Below are 9,625 nucleotides of genomic sequence, written 5' to 3'. Positions count from 1 at the left end.
TGAAATCTTGGTCTGCACGCGTGGGCGGTTACTTTTGACGCGTCACAATTTACGAGGCGCGGCCATTTACTCCAGACAGCTTTATGTCTCCTTCATCCAACGGCGAGATGTGGATCTGACGACCAGCATTACTCCTTGAATTTGTGAGCGGGAGGGATTTTTTCTCTCTCCCTCCTGCTATATAAAGCGCCTGGGAGGCTCCTTTTTTCTTTTTTATCCGCACATCAGAACATAGAGCTCCAGAGAACTCCAGCGCCCAGAAATCCTTGAGCACCTCCATTCTTCAAATCTCCATAATCGTTTCTGCGAAGCGCCCTTCCTAGAAGAGATTTTCGATCACCTCATCGGTCATTTGTGAAGATATCCGTAAGTTCCGTTCGTTTCGTCGCTTCGATTTTCTCCTCGGATTTTACTTTTCTCCTCGGTCTTTATTTCCATTCCTCCAGTTCAGCTTAGATGGGTAGATTCAAAAACCTAGTAGACACTCCGGCTGCCATGGAGGCTTTTAGGGCAAGATACCATATCCCGCAGGGGATGGTTCTGCAGTACTGTCCCCCAGAATGAGTACTGTTAGATAAAGACGTGGGTGAAGTGGTCATTCCCATGGTTGCCTTTATACAAGGGGGAATGACACTTCCCATGCGTAGGATTACCCGGGACTACTAGTTCCACCATAGGTTGACACCACACCAGTGCGCTCCAAACATGTTCAGGGTATTAGGCTGCATAGATGTCTTGAACGAGCGAATGGGTCTGGGTCTGACCTGGCATGATGTGGTACACATGTACGAGTGCCACTACGTCGAGAAGGGAGGATATTACCTTAAATCTCGATCCGAGGTGGTTAGGCTAATCTCTTGTCTCCCCATATCCAATAAGACTATAAAGGATGATTTCCTCATTGCCTTAGGAGAATGGAGTGATGGTCTTCATTGTCCAACTTAGGCAGGAATCCCAGGTGCGGCGCCTTTAGGCCCAATCCTTTAGGGAAGGGGCTTAGCTCCTCGGATTTACTCTCTTTTCTGCTTGTCATAAATCTTGTAGTTTAATTCTAATTTCCTTCTCGGCTGTATTGTAGATAGAGCTTTGGTTGCTCCCAGGCTGAGCCACGTGAACGTTCCGGCCCTAAATTATCTTCTGAGGTCGGAAATCTACATCACCAAGGACGGGCAGCTACGTGCGTGTCATCTGGTTTTGGGCTACCGACCACTAACCCGTGCTTTCCAAGCCATTGGCCACGCCATCAGAGCTGGTAGCCCCCGGTTGGCTAGAATTGACGTGTCCAAGCCTACGTTTCAAGCCCGAGTAGATCTTAAGTCAGTCGTGCTACCTGGTGTTCAGGATCCTCCACCGGTCGTGCAACTGCCTCCAGACAACCTTGAAGCCACCGCGCCAGCTGAAGGTGAGGCCGAATCATCTCGTCTTTCCCTTGAGGAGGAAATAGACTAGTTTGATTTTGAAGAGGAGGTTGACAAAGCCCCCGTAGTTGAGCTCTTGGACCCTGAAGTAGAGCAGGATCGCAACTTCGTGGCTGGCGGTCCAATCATTATAACTTGCTCGGACGACTCTTCAGACGAGGAAGTAGGCGATATGGCTGGCAAGGGAAAATCTTTGCGAGAACTGATGTCCAGTCGAGGAAAGGGTCAGTCTTCAAAGGCGTCTGCTAAGGCACAAGCCCAGGACCCTCCCCCAACCGCCCCTCAGGTTCCTTCCGACCCTGGCCTCAAGGTTAACCCGGACCTAAAAAAGAAAAGGCCGGTTGACGTTCCTGAGGAAGGTGAAATGGCCCCCCGTCCGACCAAGCAGCAGAAAGCCACTCAGGGGCAGAGGAGTAAAAGGGCTAACTCCGCGGAGAGCCGGGATGAGGAGAATCGGGCTGAAGTGCGCGTTAATCCACGCGTATGGAGTCCGAAGATGGAGTTAGACGGGGTCGCTATCCCCTACACTGCCTCGGTTCGAGAGTAAAACAGGGGCAGAGCGGGTTACATAGCTGAGGCCTTGGAGCAGCCAGTGCTCCTTCCTCGGGATATGGAGGCTTATAGGCGGTTTTCCCAGCCCGAGCCTTTTCTGTCCCTTAAGAAGGACCTTGCGATGGTAAGCCATTCTTGCACCCTTTTATTAAGCCATCAACATTGTTGCATTCTATACTAATTTCAGTTTTGTTTTGTTGGCAGATCACCCAGCAGGTGTTTGTGGCTGAGGAGTTCTGTCGCAGCAACCGCAGCTTGGCTGAAGCTAAGGTCCAGTCTCGGACGAAGGTAGAGAAGACCGTGGGGTCCCTCAAGCAAGAAATCTTTGAACTGACGGAGAAGTTCAAAGAGTCAGAGAAACAACGCAAGTGCGCGGAGGCTGGCCTGAAGAGTGCTGAAACCCAAGCAGAGGATCAACGCTAGAAATTGTTCGTAACTGAAACCAGTCTTGCTACTGAGAAGCAGAATGTACTGGAACTCAAGGCAGCTCTGCAGAAAGCTGAGGACGAGATACGACGGGTCAAAGAAGAGGCTCAGCTGATCCGGGAGGCTGTAGAGGCTGAAAAAAAAGCTTCTCATCAGCTCGGGATTCAAGAAACGGAGGCCAGGCAATCCGAGGAAATTCTTGAGGTGTGCAGGTACTACTGCAGCATCTCATGGGCTCATGCCCTTGATGCTGCAGGAATTCCTACGGATTCGGCGTTGAGATTGCCTGAGAACGTCTTCTACCCTCAAGAGATCCGAGAGAATCCTGATGGCGCCCAAGAAGCTTCTGAGCAGGGCTTGCTGTGCCTGATGCCATCCCTCTGCTTGATAAATCCCAGGATCCCGCCATGGACTCTATCTCCGAGGCTCCCCCTCCTCAGCCAAAGCAGAAAAAGGATACTCCTGCTAAGGCTTAGCCTTTAGGTTTTAATTTTTGTACTCCCCCTTTTTTTTTTGAATGAGAGTCGTCTTGTTTTTGTTCTTTTGTAAGGACCTCTCTTTGTATTGGCTTTGGGAATATTAATATAGAACGTTCTCTTTGTTTTCTATGGATGTTTACTGATACTATCCCTTTACTTAACGTTTGCAATGATATAAATAAATATAAATGGACGAGAAAAAAGGATGCCGTGTAGCGAATTTGAATAAAGGTTGCAATGACGCTAGACTACGCGCGCACCTTGAAATAATTCCCCTTAAGTGATAATTTTCCCTAAGTCTGTGGTTCGAGGAGCCATACAGGACTTAGGTTCTGTTTAAAACTTGAAATAAATTGCATAAGTAATAATTTCCCCTAAGCCTGTGGTCCGAGGAGCCATGCAGGACTTAGGTTCTGTTTAAAACTTTGAACAGTTGCCATAAGTGATAATTTCCCCTAAGTCTGTGGTCCGAAGAGCCATGCAGGACTTAGGTTCTGTTTAAAACTTTGAACAGTTGCCATAAGTAATAATTTCCCCTAAGTCTGTGGTCCGAGGAGCCATGCAGGACTTAGGTTCTGTTTAAAACTTTGAACAGTTGCCATAAGTAATAATTTCCCCTAAGTCTGTGGTCCGAGGAGCCATGCAGGACTTAGGTTCTGTTTAAAACTTGGAATAAATTGCCATAAGTAATAATTTCCCCTAAATCTGTGGTCCGAGGAGCCATGCAGGACTTAGATTCTATTTAAAACTTTGAACAGTTGCCATAAGTAATAATTTCCCCTAAATCTGTGGTCCGAGGAGCCATGTAGGACTTAGGTTCTGTTTAAAACTTGAACTTGCCATAAGTAATAATTTCCCCTAAATCTGTGGTCCGAGGAGCCATGTAGGACTTAGGTTCTGTTTAAAACTTGGAATAAATTGCCATAAGTAATAATTTCCCCTAAGTCTGTGGTCCGAGGAGCCATGCAGGACTTAGGTTCTGTTTAAAACTTGGAATAAATTGCCATAAGTAATAATTTCCCCTAAGTCTGTGGTCCGAGGAGCCATGCAGGACTTAGGTTCTGTTTAAAACTTTGAACAGTTGGAAATAGACCGGTGGGTACAGGATAATCACGGAACAAAACATGGGCAAAGCCGTTTTCATTAATAATAATATCTTCTTAGGTTATTTACATTCCACAGTCGAGGTACAGTTTTTTCATCCAAATCTTCTAGATAATAAGCACATATCCTGACCACAGATGTGATGCGATACGGTCCTTCCCAATTGGGCCCCAGCTTGCCCCAAGAGGGGTTTTTTGCGCTACCGAGAATCTTTCTCATCACGAGATCACCCGGACCTAAAGGTTGTAGTTTAACATTAGCATCATATCCTTGTCTCAGCTTCTGATGATAATAGGCCATATGGATCGTTGTTTTTTCCCTTCTTTCCTCTGCTAAGTCTAGACTTCTTCCCAGTAACTCGTCGTGATTGTTTGGGGTAAAGGAGTTAGACCTCAGTGTGGGAAAGTTGTTCTCGATTGGGAGCACGGCCTCAGCCCCATAAGTCATTGAAAATGGGGTTTCACCGGTTGATCGTCGCGGCGTTGTCCGATAGGTCCATAAGACGTGTGGGAGCTCTTCTACCCATCTCCCCTTTGCCTCATCCAGCCTTTTCTTTAGTCCATTCACTATGACCTTGTTCACGGCCTCGACTTGCCCATTTCCTTGGGGGTAGGCGGGAGTGGAGTATCGGTTAATGATCCTAAACTCACGGCAATACTCCCTAAAGTTCTTGCTGTCGAATTGGAGACCGTTGTCCGAAATGAGTGTGTGTGGAGTTCCGAAACGGGTAATAATGTTCTTCCAGATGAATTTCTGGGCATCCACGTCCCTAATATTGGCTAAAGGTTCAGCCTCCACCCATTTGGTGAAGTAATCGGTTCCAACTATTATGTATCGCTTGTTCCCCGCAGCTTTGGGGAAAGGACCGACAATATCAAGACCCCATTGTGCGAACGGCTAGGGGCTGGAGAGGGGGTTGAGGACCCCTCCGGGTTGGTGGATATTTGGGTTGAATCTCTGGCACTGATCACACTTCTTGGCGTATTCTTGGGCCTCTCTTTGCATGTTCGGCCACCAGTATCCTTGGGTGAGTGCCCTGTGTGCTAGCGACCTCCCTCCGGTGTGACTTCCACAAATCCCCTCGTGTAACTTTTCAAGTAAGGACTCGGATTCTTCTGGATGTATGCAGAGTAGGTATGGCCCAGAGTAGGAGCGCCGATATAGTTTGTGGTCCTCTGATAGCCAGAACCGAGGAGCATTCCTCCGTATCTTCTCGGCCTCTAATTTTCCCTCTGGTAGGATGTCGTTTTGGAGGAAGTTTTTTATGGGATCCATCCAGCTGGGATTCTTTCCGATCTGATGGACCTGGGCCGGGTCTCTTCTAATGGGACTCGCTTGGACTAGATCTTCGACAAGGATCATTCGCGGCAGAGTATGCACCGAGGACGTGGCAAGAGTGGCCAGCGAGTCTGCATTGGTGTTTACACTCCTGGAAACGTGTGTCAGATTGAAGGATTCAAAACTCGACTGTAGGCATTTGACTTGTCCTAGATACTCTTGCATCCTAGCATCTCTAGCTTCCAGCTCACCCATCACTTGGCCGACGACCAATTTAGAGTCTGAGAATGCTTCTATTACCCTTCCGCCCAATCTTTGAACCATCGTCATCCCTTGAAGTAAGGCTTCGTACTCGGCCTCGTTGTTCGTGGCCGAGAATCCGAGTCTCAGTGATTTCTCAATGGCAGCACCGTCCGACGATATCAAAACTATCCCAACTCCAAATCCTCTCTGGTTGGCCGCGCCATCCACGTAGGCCTTCCAATGCAAGGTCCCCCCTGCTGAAATTGTACCAACCGATTTTCCATCCATGTCTTTCTTCTCGGTTATTGTTTCTACAGAGGGTTCAGTAAACTCCGCGACCAAGTCTGCGAGGACTTGACCTTTAATGGAGGATCTGGGCATATATTTAATATCAAAGGCCCCCAAAAGCGCACTCCACATGGCAATCCTTCCTGTGTAGTCGGCGCTTCGAAGCACCGCTCGAAGGGGAAGCTGGGTTAGAACGATAACCGTATGCGCCTGAAAGTAGTGAGGGAGCTTCTGTGTGACGTGTACTATCGCCAGAATTGCTTTTTCCAAAGGTAGGTATCGCACTTCGGTCTCATGTAATGATTTTCTCACGTAGTAAACCGGTCGCTGCACCCCATTATCATCCCGTATCAGTACCAGGCTTACAGCATGGGGAGCTACAGCTACATATGCAAACAGTACCTCGTCTGCCTCAGGGCTGGACATGATGGGTGGTCGTGACAGGTACTCCTTAAGTTGCTGGAAGGCCTGAACACAATCCTCCAACCATTCAAACCCTTTCCACTTATTTATCAAGAGGTAGAAAGGTCGACATCGATCTGCTGATCGTGATATGAACCTGTTTAATGCTGCGATCATGCCAGTGAGCTTTTGCACTTCTTTCGGATTCCGAGGAGCCTGTAGGCTGTTAATTGCTTTGATTTGATCGGGACTTACTTCTATTCCCCTGTGGGTTACCATATACCCTAAGAATTTCCCGGACCCGACCTCGAATGAACATTTGGAAGCATTGAGCCGCAACTTATGCTCCCTCAAGATAGCAAAGATGATTTCAAGGTCTTTCACGTGCTCGGACACCATTTTACTTTTTACAACCATATCGTCTATGTAAACCTCAATGATTTTGCCCAGCTGTGGCTCGAACATCCTGGTCATCATCCTTTGGTAGGTTGACCCTGCGTTCTTTAGTCCGAACGGCATCACCTTATAGTGATAATTTCCGATGGGTGTCATGAAAGTCGTCTTCTCCTAGTCTTCTAACGCAAGGGGTATCTGATGATAGCCCTAGAAGGCGTCTAGGAAACTCATTCAAGGGTGGCCCACGGTTGCATCCACCAATCGGTTAATTCGAGGTAAGGGAAATGGGTCCTTTGGGCACGCCTTGTTTAGGTCCGTGAAGTCCACGCAGACTCTCCACTTCCCAGTTTTCTTCCTTACCACCACCGTGTTTGCCAACCATTCGGGGTAAAAGACCTCTTTAATAGCCCCTGCTTTTTTCAGTTTTGCCACTTCGTCTCTTACGGCATTAGCATGTTCCTTTGAAGGGCGTCGGGGCGGTTGCTTCTTCGGAGTGGAAGATGGATTAACGTTCAGGTGGTGACAAATAAGGCTAGGATCAACTCCCGGGGCGTCGTAGGCGTCCCATGCAAACACATCGACATTTCTTCTGAGAAATCCGACCAGTTCCTCTTTTTCTTGAGAAGGCAACTCGGAGCCGACCTGGAAAAATTTCTCCGGGTCGTTGTTGACAGTGAATTTTTCTAAACTTTCACACCTTATCTCCTCGGCTAGCCCATCGTCTTGCCCTGCCGAGGCGGCTGGTTGCTATAAGCTCTCAGGGGCCGAGGACTCGGCATGGGACTGATGTAAGATGGCGGCCACCATACACTACCTGGCCATGGCCTGATCTCCACGAATCTCTTCTACTTGACCTCTAGATGGGTATTTTACTTTTTGGTGAAGTGTGGAGGATACGGTTTCCAGGGCGTGGATCCATGGCCTGGCAACTATCGCTGTGTAGGGTGAGTAAGCATCGACCACGATAAAATTTACCTCCACCACCTCCGATCCAGTCTGGATGGGTAGTCTGATCTGCCCCTTTGGCGTAACAGTCTTCCCTTCGAAGCTGATAAGGGGGGAGTCATAAGCTGTCAAATCCTCCGGCTTCAGGTTCAGCCCCTTGTATAGATCAGGGTACATTATCTCTACTGCACTTCCTGGGTCTACTAACACCCTTTTTCACATCGAAGCCTCCGATTCTTAACGTAACCACTAAGGCATCGTCGTGAGGTTGGATAGTTCCTCTCTTATCCTCATCCGAGAATCCTAGTATCAAAGAGCTTCCCTTTTTAGACCTTTTGGGTTCCCTTTGCCTGTCCTCGGAGGGGAGCCGACCAACAGCCAGTACCCTGGAAGGAGGTGGCCCAGTTCTTCTTGGTGCGGCGAGGATGACATGTATCGTTCCGGTGGGGGGGTCTTAATGACACATCCTTTCGAGGCTCTTGCATTGCTTGACCGGGATGGCCGCTCGAGGGGTGCAGAAGATGACGTAGCTTCCCTTCTCGGACCAATTGATCTAGGTGATTCCATAGATTCCTGCAGTCCTCAGTGGTATGCCCATGGTCCTGATGATAGTGGCAGTACAGGCTCTGGTTACATTTGGAAGGGTCTCCAGCCATCTTTCCCGGCCATCTGAAGTAGGGCTCGTTCCTTACTTTCTCCAGCACCTGTTGTACTGGCTCCCTGAACACAGCATTCACCGTTTAGGTGTTACTCTGTCCAGCCTGTCGCGAAAAATCTCTCCTCGGTTGGTTATAGTTATATCGTTCCGACCTAAAATCATTTGCTTTGGGGGGAATGATCTTCTCCTTTCCCCTTCCTTGCAGCTGATCTTCCTCCACCCTTTTGTACTTGTCGATCCTATCCATCAACTGATGAACGTTGACAACTGGTTTACCAGTGAGAGATTTCCTAAAGCCGTGCTTGGTGGGGAGACCACTTTTGAATGTGCTGATAGCAACATCATCATGGTTGTCATCTAACTCGTTATACACCTCCCAATATCTATTCGAATATGCTTTCAGGGTCTCTCCCTCGTGCATGGATAAGGACAATAGCGAACTGAGGGGTCGAGGGACTCTGGTATTTGTAATAAAGCGGGAGCAAAAAGCCTGAGTGAGCTGCTTGTATGAGCTTATGGAATTTGTCTTCAAGCTATTGAACCACCTCATCGCCATTGGTCCCAAGCTGGATAGGAAGACTTTGCACATCAGGGCTTCATTTTGCGAGTAGATGGCCATTTTTTGGTTAAACTGACTCACGTGCTCTACTGGATCTGCTCGGCCATTATAGATGGCGATCGCTGGCTGGTTAAAGCGTCGAGGCAGTTTAACCCCTTCGATTCTATGCATGAAGGTTGACCTGGAAATCTGGTCTAGCGCCCTATTCATAGCGTCATTTCCCGAACCCTTGCTGGATGGGCTCTCATATTTTCGTACAGGGCGTAGTTCCCTTTCGTACGAAAAGGTTTCACTTGGGGGGGGTCCTTGACCTCCGTCGGTAACTGGCATCCTCCCCATTAGAGGACTGATCTGAGCTAGAGGGAGATCGCTTTCGCTGCACACGTCGTAACCTCCTTTTTAGGTCATCTATCTCTCGCTGCATGGCCTGATGACTATTTCGCCTCTGGGATACGTGACTACCTATCCGGGTGTGACTCTGGCTCGTCTGGGTAGTATGTACACTTCCCTCACGATTCCCTCTGCCGCCTGGATTGGCAGGGTTATTTTGCCGCTGGGACTCAATGGGTTGTGTCTGTTGAGAGTTTGCCTGGTGAGGATTCTCCTGGTATGGACCTAGTTTTGCCATGCTCGACCGTTGTGCTAACTGATATCTTAGTTCTTCCCACAGACGGCGCCAATTGTAGGGACACGATTTTAGTTAACCCAGTCCTGGACGGTCAGGCCCTGGCCCAAGAAGTCCCACACAATGAATTTTGTAGAGTATGGGCTGAAGAACTCGGTTCCATTTGGTTCAGACGGTTCGTTGCATGTCCTTAGTAGATGTAGAAACGTGAATCAAGAAAATGGATGCGAAAGTGGAAGTTTTATTCATGGC

This window comes from Quercus lobata, chromosome 8 (genome assembly GCF_001633185.2).
Source record: "Quercus lobata isolate SW786 chromosome 8, ValleyOak3.0 Primary Assembly, whole genome shotgun sequence".
Classification (NCBI taxonomy): Eukaryota; Viridiplantae; Streptophyta; class Magnoliopsida; order Fagales; family Fagaceae; genus Quercus; species Quercus lobata.
Note: the sequence above shows the minus strand (reverse complement) of the source record.